Here is a 13173-nt window from a genome sequence, read left to right on the forward strand (position 1 = left end):
CTTCCCTTTTTGACCCCCTAGGGGTCTTACTGCACATGTGTAGTTAGGGAGGTCTCCTTGACCACCAGGAGTGATTGAAATGGTTATCGTTTTCTATTCCAGCAGAGCTCAGCTCTTGCCATTAACAATTTCCTTGAAGTATCCAAGAGAAACAAGGCCCAATTCGCTTGGCCTAACAAGTCCCAGCTGTTCTCACCTAGGAGCCCATCTACCTCCTACCTCAATCCTTAGAAAGGAGGCTTTTCCTAAGAGTGGTGACAGAACTTTATTTGCTGTTTCAATATTTCAAGTATTTACTTTTCCAATATTCTTCAGATTTCACTTCACTTAATAAGCCAATTCTCTTATTATTTTACTCTATTACGTTTAATCATTTATATTAAACTTCTTCTGTTCAAATTTACTGTGTTGTTTCTAGCTCTTGATTGGACACAGGTGGATACAATAATTTTGCAGCACCATTCACTGACCAGTCACTTTTCTGCACTTATCTGGTATTTATTTACACCAGAAGACTTGAAAAAGAATGTTTGTAGCAACTGGCTCTTCATAAATGTTAAAGATGTGGAAAATGGAAAAATTGAAAAAATGTTCATATCAGTCAAAAAATAAACAATTCAAATGTCTATTAAATTAGAATCGATTTATGGAGTTCACACCAATTATATCTTGGTTGCTCCAAAGCCTATTTTGCCAAAGGTTTTCCCAGGAACTGAATATTACTTCTAGTTCACTTTCTTGATTTTTATTAGTACTGGGAGAGGTTACTTAACACCTCCTCATACACTCTGACTCTATGGATTTGATAGGTCTTGACCATTGACCTAGGTATATGGATCCAGTTGCCTCCATTTGAATCTGTGAATTTTAAGATAATGTTGAAAATCCTTGTCATTTAGAATTTCCTCCAAAGACAGACTAGCAAATGTCTAGTGTCAATGTCACCTATATCATCTTAAGCAGATGATGCATTTGGTCAATTCTTCTTTTCTCTTTCATTATTGTTTGAATATAAAAAGTAGTTGAAACACTCTGAGATTATTAAAAAGAGTTTCATAAGAGGATTGTCTACAAATTCTGAGAGAATGTAACTGTCAGTGAAGTAATGAAACACTAACTAGCCAGAGTATGAAGTCATTGCTACTAAGAATTTAAGTAGCAAGAAGAGTGTAAGGGTTAATTTTATGGGTCAACATGACTTGAGCTATGGGATACCCAGACAGCTGATCAAACATTATTTCAGGGTGTGTTTGTGAGAGCATTTCTGGAAGAGATTAACATTTAAATTGATGAGCTGAGTGAAGCAAATGACCCTTTCTAATGTGGCATTAAAAAAAAAAAAAGACTTGATCCTTGTATTTCAGTTTAAAATAATTGAAATTTGATTTGTCACATAGTGAGCTACAGTTTGAATGATAGTGGTATATTTGGTTTTTAAAAAAGTTACTCAGATGTTCTTTAGAGAGAAAAAAAAACTTCAAAAGGCAGCAAGCTTTTTAATAAAAACAAGTATTACTGACTCTATTTGAGCCCCAGTAAGGGTTCTTCTGCCTGGGGTCTCTAGAAAGAGACTGGGTTCCATTCACAAGCAAAAGAAAGTTTATTTTTTGATCAAAGAATGGAGAGCCAAGTCCAATCTCTCCCCAACATTATGTGTGCAGGGCTGCTATCTAGATTGCAGTCAGCTGGGTGTGGGGAGGAGATGGGAGGGGTGGAGTTCCCACTAGGCGGGCACAGCTGTGCTGCTCAGGCTCAAGACTGAATTGCAGAGCACCGAGTTTTGCACACGGCCCACCACTGCTGCCATCTTGAGCTGAGTGTCATGAGCAGAGCTTATCCGCACTGTCTGGAGCTGAAGTGTTGACTAGGAACTCTGGCCTGAAGTGCCAGGTACAAACCGTCTGCACACGGTAACCTGCGAGCAAATGAGACTAGACTAAGCACGAAGGAAGAAAAAAAAAGGTTAGACTTTATTTTATTACCTGTATTTTATTTTTATTTCCCAGGAAATGTTAATAGGCTTGCCAGTGACACTATTTGTTTTGCTTCTCCGGAGATTTCTGACTAAAATGGGGCGGGGTAGAGGTGGCTTTGGGGGGGGGGGTGAGATCTGATCCATGTTGTGGCCTGAGGAAGGGGAAAGGCAAACACATAAAAGCGCTGCGAGAAAGCTCTCAATGTTTTCTTCTACCTGCCCTCTGGTCTGCCGCTGAATCTCATGCCTTAATGAGACCAGAAGCCATGGCGGAAGGGGCTCCAGGTATTGCTGTCAGTAAAACTTACCCCATTTGGATACAGAGTGAAGGAGAGAAAGAGTGGGGATTGGTCCTGGGAAATGTCCATCCCACTGCCTACACGTGGTGGTCAACAGTTTGAGTCAATTTGTACAGATAAAGTTTTTATCTGTTTTAGCAAGATAAAAAACACAGGAATTGCATGTACCACATTTAATTGAAAAACTTTACATGCTAGATTCCCCCTAATACCTCAGAGCAGATGTTACTTACCCAATACTCTCCTACCTCAGCTGTGATGGAGTTTCCATTCAGGCTCACAGTTCCCCACCTCTGGTGGCTGCATCTCTCTGAGTTTGCTAAGCTCATGTGTAAGATATCCCAGAAACATCAGATTTAACTCCTCAGGGATAATTATCAACAACTGGGACTTGAGAAGCAATAGATTAAAAAACCCAATTAACTATTATTGAAACAATCCTGAGGTTCATTCCTCATGGGTCCTCATAGACTCCCAAGGTATTTAGCTTCAATTGTTGATGTTAGCAAGTTTTACATTTAAGGTATAAATACATGGGATTTGTGTTTGCCTGTCAAACTTCTTCCTCTCCCTCCCTTGAGCTTCTTAGATTTACTTCTCAAATAAACTGCCTATATATACTTCCCTTGTCTCTGGCTTTGCTCTTGAAGGAATTAAAACCAAGACAGTGGGTACCAGAAGTAACTTTATATTTTTCAGAATGACATGCAGAAATTTAATCACTCCACATACAGATAACAGTAAGAGCCTTGGTATTGGTAGTAGGTGGCTTGGTGATAGTCTATGGGTTTCTGGAATAAAAATTACTGTAATAGTTTGGGATAAATTACAAGAAAAACAGGATGCAGGGCTTGCTTTCTGGAGCAGAATTTGAAAGTTATGGGAGCTCTGGCTTGATTTCTAGATCCAGCATTTGAAAGTTATGGGAGCTCTGATGCATAAGAATCTATGGTAAGGGCAAATAAAGCATGCAGTTTTTAACTCATGCATGAATTCTACTTATTACATAACCAAAAAGTGACAAAAGCTAGAGACCACAAGGCAGATGTTGGCTGACATAACTAAAAATCTTGATCTGAAAAACAAATGAAAGGAAGATCAATTTCTTTTTAGGAAGGACCTTGTGACACTATTATGTATTCATATAATAAATATTACCATAGGAGTTCCCGTCGTGGTGAAGGGCAATTGAATCCGTCTAGGAACCTCGAGGTTGTGGGTTCAATCCCTGGCCTCGCTCAGTGAGTTAAGGATCTGGCGTTGCTGTGAGCTGTGGTGTAGGTCAAAGACGTGGCTCAGATCTGGCATTGGTGTGGCTATGGTATAGGTCAGCAGCAACAGGTCTGATTAGACCCCTAGCCTGGGAACCTCCATATGCTGATGGAGAGCCCCTGGGATAGACGAAAGACAAAAGATAAAAAATAATAATAATAATAATCTTTTCCTTAAAGAGACCTAAGAATATTTACCACCCGCTGAATAGCATTGAGAACTATGTCTAGATACTCATGTTGCAACAGAAGAAATGGTGGGGGAAAAACTGTAATTGTAATGTATACATGTAAGGATAACCTGACCCCCTTGCTGTACAGTGGGAAAATAAAATTAAAAAAAAAAAAAAAAAAAAAAAAAAAAGAATATTTACCAGAGCAACTGTGCAATGAGAAAATAATACCTATTTCTGCCAATATCTGATGAGTATAAGTTATGACCTGATTTAGAATCAAAAGAACTTGAAATGCTGTATTTTCATTTATGTTTGGGGCATAATAAATGAGTTAAAAAATTATCTCATGACCATCCCTTGGAGTACAGTAGATTTATGGATTTTTGGATTAATTCTATGGTCTTTTTGTGGCATCTGAGTTGAGTCATAATTGGCAGTAAATCACAGTTCTGTCATCATATTAGTTCTATAACTGTGGAAAAGTGTCATTATGGCAAGAAAGTTAATTAAAAGTTGCTAAAATCACCACAACTTAGCCACATTCTAAGTGGGATAGCAGAAATTGTTCCTACTCTCAAATATTTAAAAGATACAGGTCTGATAGTCTACATGATATTAATATTAAGTTCACCAGTATGGTGTCTGAAAAAGCTGCACAGATCATGTTGAATGACAGTGGACTAGTCTAAATTTATCCAATTACTAGCTCAATTGTAGCTGTTATATCAAATATGGTATTTTTAATAGACAGATTAACACAGCTTTTAGAGTTTGCTAATTGGATACTTATGTGGTAATTTTCTTATTTTCCATCCCCATTAGAAAAATCAATCAAAAAAGTCATATTTACAAAAGAAAAATTGTATACATCCAATACATCCACTTTTTTGGCTCTGGCTGAATTTATGGCCCATAATATTCATTTTGCTATGTAATCTGGAGGTGCCTTGGCCATCTTGATATTCCATTAACCGTTACGGAAGTCTATAAATTTATGTTGCTAATCAGGCATGATAAACAGGAAGTGGCAAGTACCTGGATGTCCTGTTTAGACACAAGTGTGCAAGACCATGAGAGGGAAAATGTACATTGTTTTAGCAAAGTGCTGCATTGGTAAATATTTTCAGAGTCCAGTGATGTGTATCCTGAAAATATCCCATCTAGTACAGCTTATCTCTAAGAAAGAGACTCATAATTGGTGTCATCTGCATATTTTAAAATCAATATGTAGCACACTTGGAAATATTGCCCCAAGCAATTTAACAAGTTGCTTGGAAGGATTCCATATTTAAATGGGCCCTGAAATTAAAGAAGACTTTGTAGCAGAGCCAGACTCTGGTTTAAGCTGTCATTCCACTCAGGCCATATGACCCAGCAGGAAAAATTATGCTATAGATACTGAAGGTAGGTAAGGATATCTATGAGACAATAGCCTATAGGGAAAGTCATGGTACAGAACTTTATGTGGTTCAAGAACTGTTCAATATTGGAAAAGTTGCTATCAGTATTATTTCTAGACCCTGGTAGCATGTGAGGTCTTGATTATGAATCACCAACTATAAAATCAGACATGCCTTCATGAGTTAGAAATTGTGATTTTACAAGACATTATTAGATAGGCAGTGATCCTTCATGAAATGGACATGATACATTTTAGTATTTGGCTCAAGTAGATACAGTGATGAAAACACCCAGATTTAATTTGCAAATTAGTTGTCTGATATGTTATTAAAAACTGAAAATTAATAGCTGTCACCATGAAGTACCACTTAGGGATGGTTCTGAAAGTCAGGGTGAAGGAAAATCTCAGTGCTATGAACAGTCCACTTAGTCATCAAATTTCAACACTGTGGAGCAGTGTTCTGTAAGGCTTACATAGTTAGGCAATGTACGGCCAATGAATTGACTGATGGTCAGTGGCTTCAAAGAGCAAAACTGAATGATCTGACCAATGAGCCTGAGAAAGAAGCATATGTATGAAACAATAGAAGTAGGTACAAAATGGGAGAATCTTTATTATAAGAACCATACCCAACAAAAGGAATCCACCACAGTGGTGCTGCTAAAAAAAAAACCCAGGGAGACAGCATAATACATTTGGTGCATGATAACCAGTTTTTATCTCAAACTACTCCAGTGTTTGAAAAATAGTCTCATGTATTGTGTAGCCATGGTGATATGAATGTAAATTAGGTTCAACCACATGAGCTCTCTCTCACCATGGCTTATCTTATGGACAGCAGCCATTAATGTCTAGTCTGTCAGCATCAAAGGACATAACTGAACTCTAAATATGACATAACTCTTTCATAAAACCAGTCAATCACTTCTCAAGTTGTTGACATGAGATGCCTTCCATCTTGGAGGAGGTAGCAAGATTTCCTCCCTTGGATTGACATCTATTTTGCATATGGAATTGTCTTTTCTGCACTTGGTCATTTTGTTCTTGATGCTTCTTTAAAATTGCTATCTGAGAGATGATAAAGTGCCTGAGAAACAATATAAAATCATTTATTATATCCTCTTGGAACAAAACATCTATTTTAGGATGGAGAGGATACAGCCATAATTAAATTGGTTTGTACTACCATTTGGTTCTACTACAAACTTCATAAACTACAAGCTAATAGAGTGTTTGTTTTTTTTTAAAGTTCATCTACACCATCAAAATGGGTATTGTGTGGATGAAGCATGTAGTAGATATGATGTTATGTAGGTGTACCAAGGTGAAGCTTGGGTAAGGGGAGAAAATCTCTTCTGATGAACTAAATTTTTTTTTTGGTCTTTTTAGGGTCACACCTGCGGTATATGGAAGTTCCCAGGCTAGGGGTCGAATTGGAGCTGTAGCCGCTGGCCTACACCACAGCCACAGCAATGCCAGGTCCAAGCCGCGTCTGCGACCTACAGCACACCTCACAACTACATCGGATCTTTAACCCACTGAGCGAGGCCAGGGGTTGAACCTGCGTTCTCATGGACACTAGTCAGATTTATTTCTGCTGAGCTATGATGGGAACTCCTGATGAACTGAATTTACAGGTACTTCCAGGTCATTTTGGTTTCCAAATGATGGCCCATCAATCAATGAACCAATCAATAAAATAAAATAAAATATAATATAAAATAAAACATGGCATTACTCTATTGGTAGGTGAATTGCCTATGTAACATGGTTCTATGGTATGTTGTTATGTAATAAAGGAAGAATAAGTCTAGAACAAAGAAGATTCTCTAGAGTAGCTCTGGGAGCTTCCAAACATAAAGTCAACTGGCTGAAATACTAGTCAAAGATGAGGGTTACAATTAGTTGAGAAAGGAGATAAATATTAACTATTGCCTTTGGTATTGCTGCAGTACATGGACTCTAGCCTTTGGTCTCACCCTCCTGTATCACCTTTTTTAAGACTATGGCTGCTCTTTCTTTAAAGTTTCCAAAACAGAAAACAGTGTAGGTCATGAGCAGATAGGAATGCTGCAATAAGTAAAATATAAAAGTAAGTGTAGATGCACTGCCTTGTATTGTCTCAGCCACATCTGGGTCCAGTTAGATCTGCAGAGGACATTTTCCACCAATACTGACAGCTTTTCACCTCAGGCACATGTGTTTCCCAGGGCTTCCTAGAGTGCCATCAGAGCTAGCTAGGTTTCTCAGCTGGATGGTGCTGGAATGCCTGAGATTTAAGGTTGTCTGTCATAGTTAACACTCAGAGCTTAAATATTCCTGTCTCCTCGTCTTACCTTAGAACAATTCTGAAACATTCTACATAGTTTCTTTGGTATTTCCAAGAAGATTGAGTTGTAATTGCCCATCTCATGTCTTACTTATAAAATCACCCTTCATTGGATTGGATATTCTCTTTCCTCTGTCACTTTTTTTTTCCATTCCCTTATTTGTACTATCTGGATCACTTTCCCCAAATCTAACTATAATATATTCTTTGTTTCAGAACTGTTAGGGGGGAAAATCAAACTGGCATGTCTCTAGTTTTATAGAAACTGTAACAGACCTGGTGTTCCAACCAATTACCACATAAATATGTTATTGGTTCTTAATTTTATATTTTTCTCCACAATTCACATGTCAGAGATCTCAAAAATAGCTAATCAGTAAAAGATAAAAGAATGTTTAAAGTCCTATTCAACCAATTCTGGAATTTATCTCTCACTAATGGGTATAGTAATCCTGTTGTAACATTTCATGCTTTCATAAAAATGTAGTAATCCCTCTTGCTTTGGGGACATAATGTTAAAATTGCTGCTTTTAACTTTTAGTACATTCTTAAAGAGGAATAGCAAATCACATGCTAAGACCAGCAACTAATCTCTCATAAGTAGAACAGATTTAAAGAGAGAAGCTCGTTGCTTTGAATAAGAATCCCTTTAAGGATACAGGAAAAGATAAAATAAGAGAGAATGATTTTTCTCAACATAAATGTTATGTTTTTCTAATATTCTATTACTTTACAATCAGAGAAATAATAATAGCTTAATTGAGGAATTACAAAAATCTAATTTTGATAAAAATTATTATATTAGAACTGTAAAATATGTATAGATTTTTACACAGCATAGCTGTGACTGCAGCTATGTAAAACTAGAGAGAGTAATCTTTTTTTAGGAAAATGTGTGGTAACGGGATTTACATATAGTTGTGAAAAGATAATTTTTGAAAATTTGCATTCTGTAAGAGATAACTTGGTAATTATTTTAAAATTGTGGGATGGAAATCCTATAAAATTGGATTGTGATGATCATTGTACAACTACAAATGTAAAAAATTCATTGAGTTAAAAAAATAATTAAAATTATGTCTAGAAAAAACAAAGTTCTAGGAAAAAAGTTCCAAAAAATATATATTGATTGTTTTCATTACTGGAACTTTGGGGATTATTTCTTTGTAGAGTTTGATATTTTCTGAATTTTTTAATGCATGAACTATCCAAAATACTATTTAAAATTGTATCACGTGTAAAAAAATGCAGACAATACGTGATACATTTTTAAAAATTTCCTGATGCACATAATTGAACAATTGTTTAATCTATAAGCTAAGTATATGAATATTGTTCTTCTAGTCTACACTAAAACACTCTGTATTCCTTGTGCTTTGGTGCAATTTTATACCTTGCTTATTTTATAATCTTTCTGAGATGATGGTCTAATTTCAATTCTTTTTCTACTCTGCCCCATATGGCAGTTGCTAACCACTTGTGAGCCTTTGAAATGTGGCTAGTGTGACTGAAGCATTGACAGTTTAAAATTTTAATTAATTGAAATTGAAATTAAAATGACCACATGTGGCAAATGATTATCATATTGGACAGTGGAGTTTCATATAATTTAAAGGTAATAAGTGCAAATGTGAACTTTGAATTACAATGAGAATTAAAATTTAAAAGGTGAAAGTTGATCTGATCTCTTCTTAAATATGAAAATGACCTGAACCCTGAAAATACAGAGGTTATTTGACTAATTCAGTTTAGAATTCATTATTCTCTGTTGCATTTCATCAGTAGTTTTGAGTACTAAAGAATCAATTAATAGATATTAAATATGGACTATAGATTTTACTTTTATGTTTTGTGGTTGGAAGACCAAGTGGGGTTTGGATTCACAGTAAAACTTAATGTACCTTTGTGAATGAATGCAACTGTTTCTTAATTGAACATGTTAAGATATTGAACTATTTTATTGAACTAATAAAAAGGCTAATATTAAGTTAGGCAATATGTCATTGTATGCTTAGGGGAAGTGAATGAATAATTTAATTGAATATTAAGTACTTTAGAACTAGAATACATGTATTACAAGGTAAAATGGTCATTATTGCTGATTAAAATGAGCTAGTGAATTTTATATCTATATGTGAATGTTAAATCTCCTAAATATATTTGGTATAAAAGTATTTTTCTTTCTATATGAATATCATAGATGGATTTATAATTTTAATATATTTTAATATAATTAACCCCTTCAGTAAGACATTACCATAGAATTATTTTCTGTTATAAATCCAAAATACATAGATATGGCTTTTTATATTCATCACAAAAAATGAAGGACTTGGCAGTCTTACCAGGGTAAAACCTTTGTCATTCTACAAAACATAATATTAGAAGAGTAATATATTGAGAATTTTCTGTTCTAACTCCTATTTGGTAGTATTGAGTAATCACTTAAATATTGAAAAGGGCTTGCAAAATGTTAAATAATAACTAAATTAACTTTAATATGAGGTTTCAAAAAGCAAAAATAAAATTTTAACAATATTGATAATAATTCCATGTAGGATTTGTCTGTACATATATTCACAAAGGCTGATTTAATTTTGAGAAAAACTTGAGCTCTGCCCATGTACTGAGAATATCAGAGAGACATATTTACTTATTTTCTTATATCACAAGAATGTACCAATTTGGTTCCCTTGCTTTAGTCTAATATTATCTCTGCAGAATAACTTACATTTTTTAGAAGTGGTAATAAAATTTAAAATCACTGGTAACTCTGGGTACTTCCTAGAACATTTTAGCCATATCTGCTCTCTAGGCACAGTTGTCATAAATAGTCTGAATATTTTTGTGATATTTGACTAATGGCATATTTAGGCTCACCCCTCTCTCTTCCCCCTGTTCCCTACATATGGAAAGGCTAAGAAAGCCTGGATACTCCCTCCTTTGGTGCTGGTTGAAATTCCCTGCCTATGTGGAAATCTTCATTCTAGGCCCACTCTCTTAACAGCCATAAAAAACTCCAAGCCAGTTTTCTATCTCTGCTCTCTCAATTCCTTTTTTCAACTTTCTTGTGAGTCACCCTGCTATTTCCAGAAAGCTTCAATATGTGAGTAATAAATCTTTTTATTCTCTTTTGATGTGTGTATATGTATGGTGTCACCATTCTTTATGTATGAAGCCATTCTGAATGGGTGGGTCCATCCTATCTATTCATAGTGACTGCAACAATTGGCATCATCATCAGTGTGTTTAGGTGATGACCATCACTCCCTGGGATCTTTCTTCTCTTGCTTTGTTTCCTAACTGGCTCTGTTGCCTAACTGAAGCATACACTTTGAGCTGCTTCTTGCTGGCTAGCTTTCACTTTAAGCTGTACTGCTTTGTGCTATTTTTGCTGAGTTCTATATAGCTTTGGTTGTGTATATTACCCACCTAAGTCAGAAGTTTTGATAATTGGCATTTAAGTGTTTGAGTACTGGACTGAGGCCCCCCTTAAAGTAGTCCTGGGTTTGTGACTTAGCTTACACCTATCAGTGTGTCTTGGATGAAATTATGCCTGTATATTTCAGCATATGCTATGACTGACATGAGGTTTAGAGGAGCAATTCCTACCCTATGAACTTTGCCTGTATGTCTCAGCTTGGTGTTGGCTGCCATTTTACAGAGCATTCATGTGAAAAACTTGTACCATATCTGATATATGGGCCCAGCAGATGGTTGTTTTTGTGGAGAAAAAGTAGATACTGATTGGTTTATTGAGGGTCACAGTTCTAAAAGCAGATGGCTTAGTAGGATCCCACAAAATACCTTTGTTATTGCCACTGCTACCTACATCTCTGTAACCAAGAAAGAAACTGCACATCAGGGTTACAAGGAAAAGTACTCATAACACCCTCATGATAGAGCCAAGGAATTAAGTCAGTCATTTCCAAGGGGGTGGTGTTTAATCTTGACAGTAATGATTTGAGGCTCTTGGGAGGAAGAAACTTATAAATCTGGGAGGAATGAAATAATAAAAGCAAAAAAGAAAGAAATTTGGCCAATGAGATATACAGGACTTACTAAAATAATTTATATAGCAAAGAAATAACCAGGCACAGATTTTGTCTTTACACCTCTAAAACATAGTCTCTGTTTTAACATCTATTGAAATAAACAATTTGTCAGTCATTCATGGCCCTAATCAATACAGAGTCTCAAATTTAATTTATATCTTGATAACCCGCTAAGTTTCAATGAGGTGCTGCTATAATCTTAGAAAGACACTACTGAACAAAAATAGAAGACAAATAGGCATGCATCACCATAACTATTGTAACTATCACCTTGCTTAAATTTCCCGTGCTCATAGCATCCATTATTCTAAAATATCCCACAGTGTACTTGGACACTCTGATCCAATGAATAATAAGCTAAAATTAAGCCTTGGGAACTTGCAAATTGTCTTGAAAGATAAGACCCCTTGGACCTTCTCCCTGAGATAAAATAGTTAATATGGCCCAATATAAATTCTATCAAAGATTCAAACTCATTGTACAAGACTTATTCAAAGAGGGAGTGATTATTTCCACTATTTCTCTATTTACAATCCAATCTGGTCTGTTCTTAAACTTGGAAAGAATGAATGGCACCTCACATGGATTATCAAAACTAAAGCCACTTAATGTCATGGTCCCATCTACTGAGATTTCTATAACCAATGTTATTGAAACTCTGAGCCACTAGAAATATATTGCTGTTATTAGTTCAGGCTAATATATTCTCTTTAGTACCTATTTCAACATCTCAGATGAAAATATGCCGTATACGCTTACCTGGGTATCCATAAGGTACCACAATAGCTTTGATAGTTCACATAGTCTTTCCAGGAATGCTCTGAACAGCATCTAATTCTATTTAAGAGTACAAGTATAAACTTCCACTAATGACATCCTCCTCCTCCAAAGTTCATGGGTCATACTCATTCAGGATATAAAGTTATTCACAAAAGGGCTCACAGAAAGGTATGGGTATTGCTCTCCACATGGCAAATCCCAACATCTCATTTAAATTTCTGTAAACTCTCTTGTCAACTGAAGGATACTCTATCCCTAACATTGTAAAAGAGAGCTATTGATCAACACTCTCAGCAACCATGATATTATAACAAGAGAAGAATTTTAGGATATTTGGGGTGGTCCTGAAGGCAAAATATTTATTATTTACAATTTTTACTTAAGGCCAATTATTTGATTACTTACAAATCAGCCCATCTTGAGTGAGCCTCCCCTCAACAGAATGTGCTAGTATCTGTACATACAGCGATTCATGCAGGACTTCCATTAATGCCAACAAAAACTCCTTCACTGTAGAGGCTTTAGAAATTTCATCTGATGGCTCCTAGAGTCTTAAGCCTGCAATTTTGTTGCCAGAAGTTGCTCATGGGTTTCTGATGCAAGAAACTGCCCCTCTTAGGCCTGTAGTATATACCATTAGAATGGTAATTCCTTATCTTTCACTCTAAAACTATCTACTGTGGTTTGGACCAGTGAAGCAGCAACCTGCAAACTCAGCACACCTATTGAAACCACCTTGCTACAGGATAGAGGTAAATATGGACCTTATTGTATATTCTACCTGTAGTATCTTTTAACAAATGTCCTATTGCTAGAGGAGGTCACTGCTTTTCCAGACTTCCTGGCTACCTAAGGAACTTCCTGAGATTAACTGAGTAAACAGAGA

The 13173-nt window shown here is 35.9% G+C and overlaps 2 long non-coding RNA genes across 2 annotated transcripts in view; one reads left to right on the forward strand and one right to left on the reverse strand.

The window, feature by feature from the left end:
• Window positions 1825–2594, reverse strand: LOC110257286. The gene is made up of 3 exons (XR_002339700.1): window positions 2508–2594; window positions 2284–2403; window positions 1825–1915 (listed from the first exon to the last, which is right to left on the reverse strand). It is a non-coding gene; the product is annotated as an uncharacterized LOC110257286 (long non-coding RNA).
• Window positions 1895–13173, forward strand: part of LOC110257287 — a 175161-nt gene continuing 163882 nt past the window's right edge. The window contains exon 1 of the long non-coding RNA XR_002339701.1: window positions 1895–1962. This is a non-coding gene — a long non-coding RNA (uncharacterized LOC110257287). The remainder of the gene's footprint in view (window positions 1963–13173) is intronic.

Source organism: Sus scrofa, chromosome 16 (assembly GCF_000003025.6).
Source record: "Sus scrofa isolate TJ Tabasco breed Duroc chromosome 16, Sscrofa11.1, whole genome shotgun sequence".
Lineage (NCBI taxonomy): Eukaryota > Metazoa > Chordata > Mammalia > Artiodactyla > Suidae > Sus > Sus scrofa.